Below are 17,274 nucleotides of genomic sequence, written 5' to 3' on the forward strand. Positions count from 1 at the left end.
TGCAGGGGATGTGGAATGTGATATAAATCCTTTGCGGAGATTATCATCTAGATATGATCTTAAAAAGATCAATTAATCTTGTGACAAAGGATAGATTTTTCCATGTGGTATTTGAGAACCTGGTTCCAGATCTAGCGGACAATCAAATTCTCTGTGGGGAGGAAGATTTTCTGCCTCTTTCATGTCAAACACCTCTGCCAAATCCTGATAAATACTGGGTATTCCATTTTCGAGTGTAGAAATTGTGTGATAAGGATAACAGGTTTTTGAACAGAAAGTGGAGTTTAGTGTTACTTTGTTTTTACACCAATCAATAGAAGGATTGTGCTTTTGTAACCAAGAATAACCTAAAATGAGTGTATGCATATAGATGGGTATTAAATCAAAAGTGATATATTCAGTATGTCCTTTATCAGTCGTGAATAATATAGGGATTGTCTGGTTTGTAATTGGACCCTGTTGAATGAAAGAACCATCAATAAGTTTAACTGAAACAGGATTTGCAAAAAATAGGGATTTTATTATTTTCAACAAAACTAGAATCTATATAATTCCCGGAGGCCCCAGAATCGATCAAAGCGCTAGGATGTTTTTCTGATCCCACTGTAAAGAAATGGATATAGTCAATTGGGAATTCTTTGTAATACTCAAAAGGTTATGAATTTTTATTGGCTTACCCTTCTACTGTTTCTGTAGTGCAGGGCAATTGATCACTGTATGTTCCTTTTGTCCACAGTAAAGGCATATATTCTCCAGTCTTCTCCTAGCTTTCTCCTCTGGTGTTAAAGGACCTTTAATGGCTCCAATCTCCATAGGTGTCTGGTTGGGGGATGATCTCTCCAGAGTTGGTGTATATGAGTATACACGTTTAGGAGTGTAGTCGTAGGTTGCCTTTTCTGCCCTTCTTTCACAAATTCTTCTGTCAATAGTAGTGCTAATTTTTATAAGCATGTTCAAAGTCTCTGGTAACTCTAGACGGGATAATTCATCTTTCAATGTTTCAGATAGTCCCAGTCTGAATTGATTTTTTAAACTTATCTCGTTCCATTGCGAATCCTCGGCGTACATCTGGAATTCCGTTATATATTCTTCAATGTTCCTCAATCTCGTCTCGTCTCAGCGTTTTTTTGAGTATGGGAATCCTCATATAAATTTGTCATGGTTTGAAAGAAATCCGGTAATGAGTCTAATATTGGATTGTTATTTTCAAAGAATCTGTTAGCCCAGGACCTGGGTTCTCCTTGTAAAAATGAAATGGTGGTACATACCTTTATCCTATCTGTATGGTATATTTTAGGTCTAAGTGAAAAAAGGAGTTTACAAGCATTTTTGAAGTCTCTAAATTCACTACGTTTTCCTGTAAAAGGTTGTGGGTAGTTTATATGGGGTTCAGGAACTTCTCTGGTTTTAGGTGTCATACAGTCCTTAACCTTAACCAGTGCCTTCAGTGCTGCATTCTCTGATTGCACTTCAGTTAAACCCCTGGCTAAGTAATCTAATTTTTGGTAAATATTTGAGAATTCATTTTTTATTTCATTAGGATCCATCATTATAATTGATTATCTTATGAAAATTGAATTTATTCTTTACGGGCCTGAAAATTCAGTGATAAGCGAGGTCACTTTAAACATAAAATATGGTTTTGTTGCTCCTTTTTGTACTAAACCAGCAAAAATGATTATAATGCCAGAAAAGACAAAGTGAGACAGTTGCTATAATTTCTATAATCCTTATTGAACAAACTGAGCATTTTAAAATGTTCTGAGATAACTTTAGGTTTAGGCTACAATATAGCTAGTTTGGTAAGCTATAAATCAACATATAAATATCAGGTTTGAGTCTTTAAATATTGCAACTTGGAAGACTTTGTTTAAGGGTTAATAGTTTCAAAGTGGATCAAGTAAATTCTTTATTCACAGCTTCACGCACTCACGCATTCATCCTTAAAATATTTACAACTTCAGACTCTCAGAGATTACTTTTGTTTGGTATAAGATATCAAGGGTTAATCAGCCTTATGTCAGTAATTCTGTATAAATGCAATTGAAACGAAGCAATACTTTAACGAACAGTCCCAGTTAAACTATGTACATTACCAACGGTAGCGTGGAGAGCGGCTTCCTAATAACTGCTAACGGTTGTTAGTTGTTGTGAGCTGAAAGCCTTGCTTGCGGTTGTGGTTAACCGCTGAATGAAGCGTGGAGAGCGGAAGATTGCGTCCGTGAGGTGAGAATCCCCTCTGTGTGAGTGCGGCTTTACCGGAAGTTAAGCAGAAGTAGATCCGGAGGCCCAAAGATCCGTTAGAATCGACTCCGGTACGTTTTACAACCAAGTGTACCGAATAGTAGGGAGACAAAAAGTAGACTCCAACAGGTTGAAAAGGCAAAACGAAGCCTATAGTGATAATGACCTGCAGGATTAAAGAGCAAGGAGCATAAATAACATATGTTCTTCAATTTTCAGGCAAAGTGTCTCTGACTAGTGCTTCCTTAAATAGGGAGGTATTAGCAGTAGGTGTGGTTACCTTAAAGGTATATCACAGTGTGTGTGCTTCACTTTGCAGATCTAGCTTGATATTGCAGGAAGTAAAGCATATATCAGGCCCTAGATATGTGATGTACAGTAACAGTTGCATGGGAAATTATGGAGCTTTCATTTTATCTCCGGTAATTCAGTACTCTTTAATGTGCGAGGTTGGTAGGCTAAAATGGCGGATATTCGCGCCTTTTTTTCTTTCTCCTTAATACCCGCTAATCTGGCTTGATGTTATGCCACTTCAGCAATTCTACTCCAGTCCCTGCATGTAGGGCTTCAAATGCTAGTGATCAGTGCAGAGTATGGGCGCAGGGGCAGGGGGACCTGGTAAATGCGGGCTAGTGATATCCCACGTGGAGCCTATTAAAGTCGCTAAGTCTCACCTCCATTTATCCGGAATCATTCTGCGATGCTGACCGAGTAGGTCGTCAGATGGATATCCTCCTCAGATGACCATCCTGTTCACAGGTCACTGGGACTTCTATACACGGCACCGCATTTGTCGCAGACACAGTCAGCCCCAGGTAGGGTTGCAGGTTACTTCCATGTATCCCCTCTCAGGGTAAGGCAGTAAAGGCGGTTGGTGTCAGCTCAGTAAATTTAGTGCTTTAGTGCCTTAGCAGTTTGCTGCTGCTCCAGAGTGGAGCCCGACCCTCAGGATCACAGACTTTGCACTTAGTAGAATTGCAGGGCCTCTTACAGCTTAGGCAGGTTCTGAGGAAGGTAAATCCTCCATTCAAGGGCCCAGTGTATTGCAGCCCTCGTGCCTGTGCAGCTGACTGAGCTGGAGCGGGAGGCCCGGTGTTTCAACAGAGGAAACAGGTTGCAGAGTAGAGCCGGCTGAGATTGCGCCGCTGGCTGAGTGGATCACTTGCATTACGGAGCCCAACATACCTACTGCAGCATTGGCGTGAAGATCCGCCATCTCCTGAGGCCCTCCTTGTCACTCGATGCGCTGCCACAAAGCTGGGAGGAGTGACCGGCTGGCCTCCATTCTTTCTGCCCCGGCTTGCTAATCAACAGCCTTCAGACCACAGCTGCCGACGTCAGAGAATTACAGTTGGCCTTCACGCAGGGGAGACTGGTCCCGGTCTGAGGTGAGGTGGGACTGGGAGAGGTGGAGGGCTACGTGGAGCTCCTATATATGCCAGAGCTTGCCCCTTAAGGTCTCCCACAACATATCGCCCGGTCTTCTTTGGCCTCCCCTGAGGCCCTCATATAACCGGGCAATAATATCCAGCTGGCCCCTGACCCCTGGTGAGGCCTACTGTACTGAGTCCTGGGAGGGCCCTTCTATAGACCTGTCAAGCCCATTTAGCCCACCCCAGAAGCCCTACAGACCTAATCATTAACTTCGTCTGGACTCTCCTCACCTTTGATTGGGGCTTGGACTAGGGCCCTACACTTTGATGTTCTCCTTTGCCCTTGAGGGCTACTAGTGGAGCTGCTCCTCATCAATAGTGGGATATATATCTGCATTTCTGTGTACTGTGTACTATTTTGTTGCAGTTGTTTTTTTTTTTTGTTTTTTTTTTCTCCTCCTAGCTCTCCACTAGGGCCTCTGGAGCACTTTACATTTCAGTATAGCTGCTGCATCAGCTCAGGTGTCCCTGACCTTGGGATCAGGGTGTAGTGTGGTTATTTTAACGTGTACTTTTTTTTTTCAGGTTCCCAGCCCCCTTTGCATTTCTGGCCCCACCGGGCCCTCCTAGCTTACTGTAACAACCTTCCTGCATTTGGGAAACACACTCCCCTCAGGCTTGCAACCACCATTACCTATCTAGGTGCCACCTGTCCCTTTAAGGCTTTTAGGTGCCTTGTTATATACACTGTCCCCCCTATATTTAGCCAGGGGCCCTCTACTTTACTGCACCCTCTGCCTCTATTCGCCCCTTTTATTGTGCATCTCAAGAGGGAGGTCAAACCATCAGTGTAGCCTCCTCTCATCCCCCCAAAGTCTTATCGACTCCTGCATGAGTCCAGGCGCATTTAGACACTTGTTGCTGTACCCAGGTCTCCCTTACTCCAACTGTTACGCTATAAGCTTCTTTCCGGGTGTGCTGGTCTCCCCCAATCTTTCCCCCCTCTGTACTGCACTCAATTGGTGTTGCTTTTGAGTCCCACGGGGAGGGATTGGTTGTTTCGGTCCCCCTCGCACCTCCTCCTTTCCGGCCCAGCTTGTCTGGGCTGGTCACTGCCACTCTCCTTTTCCCCTTCCAATTGGTCGTATCCCCCTTTCCTGAGGTGTGTGGGGGCCCTTGGTGACCTTTTCACTTGGTAACCGTTGGTTCTCTAATTGGGTCTTCTCGCATTAAAAGTTGACTAAACTGGTTACCCCATAAGCTAGAGTCGCTACCTACCACTTGTTCACCCTCGGGAGTGCATCATTCTAGACAGATTGTTATCCCTAATTTCCCTCCCTGAGGCTCTTTCACCACCATGTCAGTTGTCCCTCCTACTTTGCCCTTTTGGGCATTTTGCGTGGAGTATATTTCCTCTCTGATGTGGTAGGTGGAAGAGTTTACATGGCTGGGGCGGTTGACCTTGCTTAGCAATATAAGCTTAATTGAATTTAGCTTAACTTTTGTCTAATGCTTTAACGAATGTTTTATCCTGCATTTTTATGTCTTAACTGATTACTTCACAGATTACAGGGGAACCCCACCTGCTCAATTTGAAAGTCTATACTAAAAGTCTCTTGCCCTACCGTTACTGTCTGCCTACATCCATAATGCCGCACAATGCCAGGAGGCAATCTAAGCCTCAGTCCAAGGCCAAGAAGACAGTCTTGGATCATTTTTCCCTTCAAGCCCCCAGAGTACCGTCTCAATCGGCCTCTAGCCATGCTGATCATGACTCTCAAGATGGGGACTCATAATCCAGTGTCAACTCCTGCATATCTTCTTCCAAATACATCACAGAGACAACTATGCAGAAACTGTTGGCCGCCCAAACCCATTCAATCACCCAAGAGATCCATCGCAGCTCTGCGGAGCTACGGAAGGACATTTCTGAGATTGGGAAACGGGTTGACGATTTGGAACGCAAACAAGACGACTTGGTCACTGACCACACTAATCTGCTGGCATACTCTGAATCTCTGGCAGAACAAATCACGCAACTGGAGCATAAATTGGCTGATTTAGAGGACAGGTCACGCCGCAGCAATATTCGCTTTCGTGGCATCCCAGAAGATATTTTACCTGCTGAGTTAAATGGTTACCTCTCAGAGCTGTTTAAAGAACTCTTGGGTACATTCACTATGTCTCCTAATACTTTGGAGCGCTGTCACAGAGCGTTGAGACCGAGAGCGCTTTCGGCAGACAAACCCAGGGATGTAGTTGCATGTTTCCACAGCTATAGCCTGAAAGATCAGATTCTGCAGGCAGCCTTTCGTAAGCCTACCCTACCTGAAAAGTTTAAGAATGTCCAGCTGTTACAAGATCTATCACAACATACCCTCCAGCAAAGGAGATTGCTCTCCCCAATAACAGGGGTTCTGAGGCGTGAAAACATAAAGTACAGATGGGGCTTCCCAACCAAAATACTCATCACAAAAGACAATCGTTCACACACTGTGATTAACCTCACTCAGGGCTTCACGCTACTTGAATCTTGGGGCCTGAGCCCACCCATAAATACCCCCCAATCATCTATCACCCAGTCTAGGCTCAGGGCTTCGGCCCCTGAGTGGCAGGTCAAAGAGCAGAGGCCTAAATGACAGAAACATCTATCCGCCCCTCAGGAGGGGATTCCCTGAAGGCCCACGCACTTGGACTTTGTGCTTCACAGGTTGGGACTCTCAGCTACAAGATGAGTATATATCTCATTTTCCTTATGCTGATCTATTTGTCAGTTATGTTCTGTTTATTGTTCTATTTAAATGTTTATTGCTAAGATACCCTGAGGGTCCATACTTTCGGACTTTGTGATTCACAAGTTTAGACTCTCAGCTACAAGATGATTATATACCTTATTTTTCTGTTATGCTTAATTATATGTCAGTTAAGCTCTGTTCATTGTTCTTTTTAAATGTTTATAGCTATATTTGCACCTCCAGGTCAAACCGCCCCGGTCCCTTTGCCGGACCTTGGTTATCTCCCCCCCATTTAACCCCAATGTTGGGTTCACCTTGGTGGACTAATTCCGCCACAACAATTTATCAGTTGTTTAATAAAGACTATATTCCTTATGTACTTTCTCTTTCCTTTCCTCCTTTCTTCCTTCTTTCTTCTTCAAGCTCTTGTTCTTATATTGCTTCCCACAATACTTAAATGGCTAACAGGGACACCTTAAAATTTCTCACACATAATGTTAGAGGGTTGAATTCACCTGGTAAGCGCAGTGTCTTCCTTAGGTCTCTCCAACACTCAAACCCAGATGTCGTCTTCCTCCAGGAGACACACTGGAAAGTCGGTAACATTCCCACACTTTTCTCCAAACAATATACAACTGTAGTCCTTGCCCCCTTTACCGCAAAGGCTAGAGGTGTTGCCATCTTAATCCACAAGCGTCTGGCCTGTGAAATTGTCTTCCAAGAAATCGACCCCCAGGCTAGATATATTATTCTTGGCTGCAGACTAAACCAATGCATGCACACCCTAGTATCTATTTACCTCCCTAATTCAGGCCAGTGTAAATGCTTACACAAAATTCTTAAGACAGTTGATAAATATAAGCAAGGTAGAGTTATCCTGGGTGGAGACTTCAACCTTATATGGGACCCCTTGCTTGATAAAAAATCTAATAAACTGAACCCTAACGATTATAGATTAGATTCCCTGTCACTTAAATTTACATCCCTAATGCTTACATTTGGCTACTATGACACCTGGCGTGCCTTTCACACCCTGGATAGGGACTATACGCATTTTTCTCCCCCTCACCTAACCTACACCAGACTGGATTACATTTTTAGCCAATCCCAAACCTTAGACCACGTTAAGGATACTCATATTCTCTCTTGTGCATGGTCTGACCATGATCAAGTGTCACTTACAGCCTACAACTCTCTTACCTCTTCATGCCGACCTACATGGTCTATGCCACACACTATCCTATCCGACATTCCCTTTCAATTGGAATTAGAAAAAGACCTTAGAGAATTGATTGCTTTAAATGACACTCAAACTGTTACTGACGATACCCTTTGGGGGGCCATCAAGGCCTCAGTTAGAGGCTTGTTTATTAGAAAACAGGCTATTCTTCATAGATCCCGTGGGTTGCCCCTTTCGCAAGCCTTTAGCAAGCTCAACGAGTTAGAGAAACTCAATCGACACTCTCCTTCCCCAGCACAGTCCACTGCCATTACAGAACTTAAAGCTCACATACGCACTCTAGAACTACAACGGACGCAGCAGCAGCTTCTGAAATTGAGGCAGCTGTTTTATTACAAAGGGAACAAGGCAGACACCATGCTGGCAAATAAGCTCAGACATAGAGAAAGTGCCTCCCGAATACAAATTCTGAAACATAAGGGCCAGTCCTCCACACTACCTAAACAAATAGGTTCTATGTTCGCTTCCTACTATGAGGAACTTTATAATATCCGGAACTCAGAATCCCCCACCGTTACCCCACGACTCGATATTCAGCAGACCCTTCGAAACCTTAACCTCCCTACCCTGACAGACGAACAACAGGACACCCTCAAAGCACCTATTTCTATACTCGAAGTTAGGCGGGTAATTGACTCCCTCAAACCACTCAAGGCCCCGGGCCCGGACGGGTTCCCTGCACTATTCTATAAAACGTACAAAAGGGATCTCATTCCCATTTTGCACCGTTTCTTCCAATACTCTGGCTCTCAGGGCTCTTTTAAAAAGGAGTTCCTGGAAGCCACAATTGTCACTATACCTAAGGCAGGGAAGGACCCCTCTCTGTGTCCCAGTTACCGACCCATATCCCTCATCAACACCGATATCAAGATTTATTCTAAGATTCTTGCGAATCGTATGGCTACTCTGCTACCCAGCTTAATTAATATGGACCAGGTAGGGTTCATACACAATCGCGAAGGTCCTGATAACACCAGACGCCTAATTAATATTGTGTCGGAAGCCACAAGATTGGGCAAACCCTTCTCGGTTATCTCCCTTGATGCCGAGAAGGCGTTCGATCGGGTTCGCTGGGAATACTTGTGGGAGGTACTATACACTCTCAAATTCCCCCAAGAGTCTGTGTCCTTTATTAAAGCCCTGTATTCGTGCCCGTCGGCTAAGGTCAGAGGCTTGGGGTTTTGCTCCAGCTCCTTCCCTTTGACTAATGGAACGCGTCAGGGGTGTCCATTGTCTCCCTTACTTTTTGCCCTCGCTATTGAACCCCTCGCTGAGCTTACGCGTCAAGATCCCTCTATCTCCGGAATTACCCTTCACGGTACCACCCATAAAATTGCTCTCTTCGCGGACGACATTACTATATTTACATCCTCCCCCCATACAACTATTCCAGCCCTTTTATCGTTGCTCCACCATTTTGGAGGCATGTCATTTTATAAGCTTAATGTCTCAAAGACTGAGGTATACACTAAGGGATTCCCCGCAGACTATACTCAGGCATTAATACAAACACATGGGTTTAATCATAAGCCCACTAATATCAAGCACTTAGGAATCTTTATCTCACCAGATAAAACCCAGTTGATACGCGACAACTACCTCCCTTTACTAGCTGAACTAAGATCCTTGCCCTCTAAATGGGATTATAAATCTATCTCTTGGTTGGGCAGGATTATGGCCTTAAAGATGTCATTTCTCCCTAAATTGACCTACCTCTTTCGATGCCTGCCTATAAGGCTTATGCGATGTCTGTTGCTGCAGTTCCAAAGTGGTTTTTCGAAGTACATCTGGCAGGGTAAACCAGCCAGAGTTGCCCATAAGCTACTTCAATACTCGAAATCATTAGGAGGAGTTGCTTCTCCATCTGTTACCCGCTACTACGAAGCAGCCATGCTTTCCCATATTTCACAATGGGGAAACAGATCGTGTGCAAGCAGATGGCGCGCTCTGGAGCAGGCATCCCTTCCCAGCAATGTTCATTTGCATGACTTAATTTGGATTCCCCCACATTGCCGACGCACGCTTAATATCGAGAACTTTATCATTAACGAATGCCTAAGTTCCTGGGATAAACTGAGACATCTTCCTAAGATATCCCCTCACCCCTCGCCTATCCACTCGCTCACTGGTCTGTTGTTGGGCCTCCCTGACTCGCACCCTAACACGTGGTCCAACCTGGGCCTTTCTTTGGTTTCCGACCTAATCTCACCCCACCCTCCGGATACCTACCAGCCTTTGCCCCAATTAACCGGTACGACGGTTACCCCTCCCAAACTACGCTTTGAATACACCCAGATTAAAAGTATTTTGAGATCCTGGGGATTCACCCAGCCCCTATCCCGTCCCTTGACCGCTTGGGAGACACTATGGAAATAGGGGGGAAAATTTGTAGGCCCTTGACTCTCTTCTACTGGCTTGTGGAGGGGGCAACTCCAGATGACAAGGCACTACATGTCAAAAAATGGGAGGATATATTACATGTGCATTACCCCCAGTCCTTATGGTCTAGGGCCTTTGACCTCACTAGGAAAGCCATACACTGTACGACTCTTTATGAATCATATTATAAATTGCTTTCCCATTGGTATTTTACCCCAATGAGACTCTTTAGACTTAAACTGATTCCTACCTCCCAGTGTTGGAGGCTCTGTGGGAAACCAGGAGATTCCCTCCACATCTGGTGGGCCTGCCCCAAACTTAAGCATCTGTGGCATAGGGTTTACAGGTTAAATATACATGTCCCAAAATCCCCTGAAACTGCTCTATTACATGTGGGCCTTCACTCCCTCCCCAAGTTTCAGAGCTATATGTGTGTGTACCTCTTCTCGGCCACTAGATTGGCGATCACTAGAGCTTGGAAATCCCAGAACCCCCCGAGTTGGTCCTCTGTTGTAGACATCATGGCCTATATTAACTCTATGGAAAGAAATGTGTTCTATACCATAAATAAAATAGACCTCTTCGAGTCGACTTGGGAAAACTGGGCTACAATGTTTAAGCCTCATTGGCTCCCCAGGACTGATATGTAGATGCCTCCCTCTGATCACTCCCGTTGGTGGAATGTCTTCACAATAGCCCCTCTCCTCTCTTTTCTTCTTCCCCATTTTCCTCTCTTCCTTTTATTTCTTCTCTTTTTCCCCATTCTCTTTCTTTTTTTTTCTCTCTCGTTCTTTCTCTCTCTCTCGCTTTTCTTCTTTCTCTTCCTCTCCCTTTCAAAATGTACCAGCTATTATCCCTCACTCGTAGCTCATCCGTATTGGCTACTGTACCATTTGACACGGGGGAAAAAGTTTTTTTTCTTTTTCCCTCTTCTTTCTGTTGTATTATGACCTATATGCAACTTGTTTGGCATTTCCCACTGTGTTTGGGAACTTATTTGTATTACTAGATTTATTACTAATAAAGCTTTAAAAAAAAAAAAAAATGTAAAAAAAAATAATATATTTTACAAACTTAAAAAAAAAAAAAAAATCCTCCATTCAAAGTGGTTGCTATCAGTAGCAGTCGTTAATGCAGGAGACGTATATATGTGCTTCAGGTCATCTGGGCTATTCAAAATATAAGATTTTCAACTTTAAAGCAAAAAGTGAATAGTTGAAGTCCTAGAGCTCAAGTCACAAATGTCTACACAGTACGGCGGCAAGCTCCGCCCCCCCAAAATATTTTATTTTTAAAAGGCATAAGTTATAAACACTACATGTATATATAAGCATATAAAGCATTATAATTTTGCTTTATATTTAAGCAGTTGGACACTGTAGCTTAGAATGTCACTGTATTCCTTTGCCTTGCCTTATACTATAGTGAGCTTTGTTTATTTGAGACATACAATGTTTATGTACTTTTATCCTTAAATTAAGGACTTATTGTATAACATAATTTTTTCATAAGTGATTTGGAAAGATAATTTTATTGGAGTCTTTCACCTCTATGAATAATTTTAGACAAATTAAAACGTCTATGTTTTTTTCTGTACCGTTTATGTACAGATAGGTTGTTGCCTGTAAGCCATATGTCTCCCAGGATGATGCTGTTCAAGCAATGCCACAGCTTTCTCCTTAAACGTCCCAAGCCTTTATGGTGTCACATGCAGTGCCCTGCGGTTCCTTTCAATTTACTGGAGGAGTGTATTTGCCTATACGTTTTGCAGCTCAGGTATCCTCTGTGGTAACTGCGGCTTTATCTGTTTTTCCTTACCTACAGGGAAATTGCAAGAGGACATTTAGAGTTTCAGATAGTAAGGTTTCTGCTCCTCTTTCTTCTACGCAGGTCGTTTTCTCTCCTAAATCTGGTAAAGGAAGATTAGCCTGTAGTTTCTGAGGGTGAAATCTCAGATTTGGACAATATAATTCCTTCATCTGATGCTGAAGTTATCTCCTTCAGATGTATGCTTGTACACCTCGTGTACTGTTATAGGAGGTTTTAGCCACTTGGACGACATCGATACCCCTGTAGTTGTCAACCCTTAAAAGTTTTGTAAACTTGATCATTTCTATGATGTTCCTTCCTTTGAGGAAATGTTTCTAGTCGTCCTATGGAAATCGTCACAGGTGTAGGGGAAGCTAGGGATTTCTCCCTGTTTCTCATCCTTGAAAGGATTTTCATGTTGCTGACACCATTTAAATGCACGGTGGCCTAAGTAGTAGGTAGCTTTCCTACTATGGCTCAGAGAACTTTGATCCCTATGGAGAGTAGCTACTCCTTTACAGATCCATGGATAAGAAGCTGGAGGTTTAATTGTTCATTTAGAACAATGTCTTGTCTTTTAAGACTTGTTGTACTAGCCGCCGGGCATTGTGGCTGAAATCTTGGGGATGAGACCTTGCTTGGTCTTGGTCTAGCAGAATTATTCTCTGACTTTACAGGTGAAAAAAGGTTTTTCTACCACACGTCACGAGAGTAAGACTAAAGGAAAGATTTACTCCCAGGGGCAGATTCTCCTTCTAGAGTATCTGCTATCCAGGTATGATGAGAGACATTCCCTGAACTGGGTTCAGGACCTTCCTCTTTGGGAGTGATAGTTCCAGTCCCAGTTTGGGAATGGGATCTAGGTATTTTCCTCAAGTAACTCAGGTTCTGACCTTCAAAGTAGTATCCTTTCTCCTTTGGTTCAAGAGGGCCTGTTCATATCGAACATAGACTTGAAGGATTTATTGTTCCCTTGATTCGGGATCTTCTCAAGTGTCTGATTTTCATCACCCTAGACAGACTTTTAGGTCTTGGGGTATTGCAAGGGTGTTTTTCTGGACAGTATATGGTTCAGTAGTCATCCTTCCTTCGAGCAAACTCTCTTTTAAGAGATCTTGTCAGATCTACTTTCCCATGGATGGGAAATTAATCTGGAGAAGAGTTCCTTGTCCCATCTTCAAGGGTGATTTATTTGGGTCTACCGCCACAATGCCCTGAATGCACCCGATTCCATCTGATCTTGGAAGTTAAGCGGGGCCAGGCCTGGTCAGTACCTGGATGGGAGACCGACTGGGAACACCAGGTGCAGTAGGCTTGGACCTTAATAGATTCTCTATCTAGGAGAAAATGTCTAACAGAGGTCAGAGAATCAAGGATTTATTCCTTTTACTCTATCTGCAGTCTACTGTCCGGCCAACAGCAAGCTCTAGTGGCCCGGTGGATAGCTTAGCCATCTTGCAACCAGAAGGTTGGGAGTTTGGATCTAGTAGCAATATATTTTACTTCACTTTTCACTGAATCTATGTGTGGAGGGAATTGGTCTGATGGTTTCCATGGACATCATTCCCTTTGCTATTTCCATAAAATGGAGAACATTCGGATCTGTCTCAGAGGATAGATCTAGATCAGTCAATAAGAGACTCTCCCCTGTAGTGTTTTTTAGGAGTATCTATCTCAGGCTGCGTGCTTCTGTAGACATTCCTGGGTGATGTGACCAAGGACACCAACCTGATGGGCTGATAAACTGTCTGGGTCTTGTTTAAGGTGCAGGGACTCAGAAGTGCCTGCTCTCCTCTTTAACATCTTAGAGTTGAGAGCGTTTTGCAGTGCTCTGATGGCTTGGCCTCAGTCGTCCTTAGCTTGATTTCAGTCTGACAATATTGCCTCAATGGTTTATATCAACCACCAGGGAGGAACTCGGGGTGCCTTAGCCATGTAGGAAGTGACTTGGATTGTTTAGTAGGTGGATGCTTACAATTGCTGTCTGTCATCCACTTTCCAGAGGTGGACAATTGGGAATCGGAATTCTGAACAGACAGATGTTTCATCCCAGAAAATGGGCTCTCTATCCGGGGGTGTTCTCTAGGTAACCCTCAAATCGGGTGTTCCAGAGCTGGCTTCTGAGGGTGTTTTGGCAGAACGCCAAGCTTCCTAGATACAGTTCATGGTTGAGTGATCCACAGACCGCCCTGATAGATGTTCTGGCGTTTTTCTTGGGATTCAGTCTTGCATACCTGTTTTCTCTGTTTGCTCTCCTTCCATGAGTCATTGCTCGTATCTAACAGGAGAGAGCGGCAGTGATTCTAATAGCCCCTGCGTGGCCTCGCAGGATCTGGTATGCAGACCTAGTGAATATGTCATCTCTCCACTTCTGAGGCTGCCTCTGAGGAAGGACCTTGTGATTCAGGGTCCCTTCCTTCATCCAAATCTCGTTCCTCTGAAGCTGACTGCTTGGAGAATGAACACTTCGTTTTTGTCTGAGCGTGGAATTTTCTGAGTCGGTCATTGAGACCATGACTTAGGCTCGCATGCCAGTTACTAGAAAGATTTGCCATAAGATATTGCGTAAATATCTTTAGTGGTGTGAATCCAAGGGTTACTCTTGGAGTAGGGTCAGGATTCCTAGGATTTTGTCTTTTCTCCACGAAGCTCTGGAGAAGGGTTTGTCAGTTAGAACCCTGAGGGGTCAGTTTTCTGCATTATCTATTTTGCTACATAAGCATCTGGACGACGTGCCAGACGTGCAATCTTTTTGTCAGGCCTTTCAGAATCTGGCCTGTGTTTAAGTCTGTTGCTCCTCCTTGGAGCCTTAACTTTGTTCTTAAGTTTTGCAGCAGGCTCCGTTTAAGCCTTTACATTCCATAGATATTAAGTTGTTATCATGGAAGTTTTTGTTTTTGTTGTGTTGGAACTCTCAGCTTTGCAGTGGGATTTGCCTTATCTTATCTTTCATGCCAATAAGGCGGTTCTTCGTACTAGGTTAGGTTTCCTTCCTTAAGTGGTTTCGGACAGAAATTTTAATCAGGAAATTGTTGTTCCTTCTCTATGTCCTAGTTCTTCTTCTCAAAAAGAATGTTGTTGCACAACTTGGATGTTGTGCGTGTTTTAAATTTTATTTAACAGGCGATTAGGATTTTCGCCAGTCTTCTGCCCTGTTTTTTTCCCTGGGATACATAAAGGTCAGAAAGTTTATACTATTTATTTTTCTCTCCGGTTGAGAAGTATATTTTGTTTTTCTATGAGACTGCTGGTCAGCAGCCTCCTGAGGGAATTATGGTTCATTCCATGAGAGTTGTCTCCTCTTCTTGGGCTTTCAAAAATGAAGCTTCTGTTGAACAGATTTGCAAGGCTGCAACTTGGTCTTCGCTGCATACTTTTTGCAAATTTTACAAATTTGATACTTTTGCATCAGCTGAGGTTTCTTTTGGGAGAAAGGTTCTTCAAGCGGTGGTGCCTTCTATTTAGTTACCTCACCTGTCTTGTCCCTCCCTAATCATCTGTGTCCTCTAGCTTGGGTATTGGTTCCCACTAGTAATTGATGATGCCGTGGACCATATCTTAAGGAAAGAAAACATAATTTATGCTTACCTGATAAATTTATTTATTTCTGGATATGGTGAGTCCACGGCCCCGCCCATTATTTTAAGACAGTTATTTTTTACTAACACCTCAGGCACCTCTACACCTTTGTGTTATCTTCTTTTTAATTTCCTTTTGGCTGAATGACTGGGGGTTATGGGTAAGGGAAGTGAGATTTAACAGCTTTGCTGTGGTGCTTTTTGCCTCCTACTGCTGGCCAGGAGTGATATTCCAACTAGTAATTGATGATGCCGTGGACTCACCATATCCGTAAAGAAATAAATTTATCATGTAAGCATAAATTATATTTTTGATGCATCAAGTAATTTTTGTTGCATCTTTCTCATGTCAGATGCTTGTGACCTTTTAAATACTTCTGGATTGTCTGCATTATTGCCAAAGTATTGAGTTATCGCTCATGGGTGTGCCTGCTATTCCCTGCCTTTGGATTTTTCACCCTTATCCTGCTTTTCAACTACTCTTCTGATTATAAACTCTGCTCCTGTTTGTCTCGGCTGGCTTTTCACCCCTGAATCACTCCTGATTCAGTTTGGATACTGAATTTGTACCTTCCTAGTCTGTCTGGTTTGAACTTGGCTTCTCGGACCTGCTTTGATCTGTCTGGTCACTTATAAGTACAGGTGTGCCTTGGAGATATTGTGGGTTTGGTTGCAGACCAATGCAATAAAGCGAACATAGCTATAAAATTAGTCACACAAACTTTTTGGATTGCCAGAGCATAGAAGAGTTATATATACACTATACTGTAGTCTATTAATTGGGCAATAGCATTATGTCGAAAAAAAAACAATCTACATACATTAATTCTAAAATACTCTATTGCTAAAAAATGCTAACCATCATCTGAGCATATAGGTATGTTTATATGTGTTTCTTTCTAATGACAGGGAGCGTCCACAAATTCATTCATTACTATTGGGAATACAACACCTGGCCACCAGGAGTAGGCAAAGACACCTCAGCCAGAGCATTAATAATCCTTCCCACTTTCCCTAGTTCCCCAGTATTTCTTTGCATTGTCTACTGAAAGGTGGTAAGCAGAGAACTTGCTCCGAAGAAATTAGATCTTAAAGGGAAAGGAAAGTCATAATTAAACTTGCATGATTCAGATAGAGCATGCAATTTTAAGACACTTTTAATTTCACTTCTATTTTCAAATATGCCTTGTTCTCTTGGTATCCCTTGTTGAAAAACAATACGCACATATCCTACACTAGTGGGAGCTAGTTGATGATTGGTGCATATACTCTTGTGATTGGCTAACTAGATGTGTTCAGCTAGCTGCCAGTAGTGCAATGCTGTTCTTTGAGCAAAGGATAACAAGAGAATGAAGCAAATTTGATAACAGAAGTAAATTGGGAAGTTGTTTGAAATTACTGTATATGTTCTATTCAAATAATGAAACAAAATATTGGGGCTTCCTATCCCTTTAAGTTCTTTAATGGGTTGTTTGCCTGCAAGACAGGACTGGGGTACTTGAAGTAACCATGTAATCCCCTTAGTAAGAGTTGTGGTGAATCGTAGCTCATGGATGTTGCAGGGAAGCTTCCCTAGCCTCCTTACAGTGTATTTTGCTAACACTCCCTCTGGCATCTGGGGTAAGCTTACACTGCTTTCCTTTATACCTCAGGTCCCTGTCAGAAGTGGAAGATGCTGTCAGACCTGGAAGACTGTGTCTGCTCCACAGCAGCATCCATGGAAGGTAAGGCCCTTTACATTTATTCATTATTCTTTCTTGTGATGGATTACCAGCTACCCCGACTGGGTAGCTCTACCAACCGATCTCCCAACACCTGGAACCAGCCACTATGTAGCGGAGAAGAAATTATTTTGCAGGAGCCCACCCAAATAACTAGACATACTAGCATTCAGGTGAAACAAAAACTGACTTTTA

At 43.2% G+C, this 17,274-nt stretch overlaps 1 pseudogene; it reads left to right on the top strand.

Moving 5' to 3' along the window:
- The first annotated feature begins 12,976 nt into the window (after positions 1-12,976).
- On the top strand, positions 12,977-13,095 carry LOC128665426 (uncharacterized; annotated as a pseudogene).
- Positions 13,096-17,274: the final 4,179 nt, after the last annotated feature.

Source organism: Bombina bombina, chromosome 6, assembly GCF_027579735.1.
Source record: "Bombina bombina isolate aBomBom1 chromosome 6, aBomBom1.pri, whole genome shotgun sequence".
In the NCBI taxonomy this organism is placed as follows: Eukaryota; Metazoa; Chordata; class Amphibia; order Anura; family Bombinatoridae; genus Bombina; species Bombina bombina.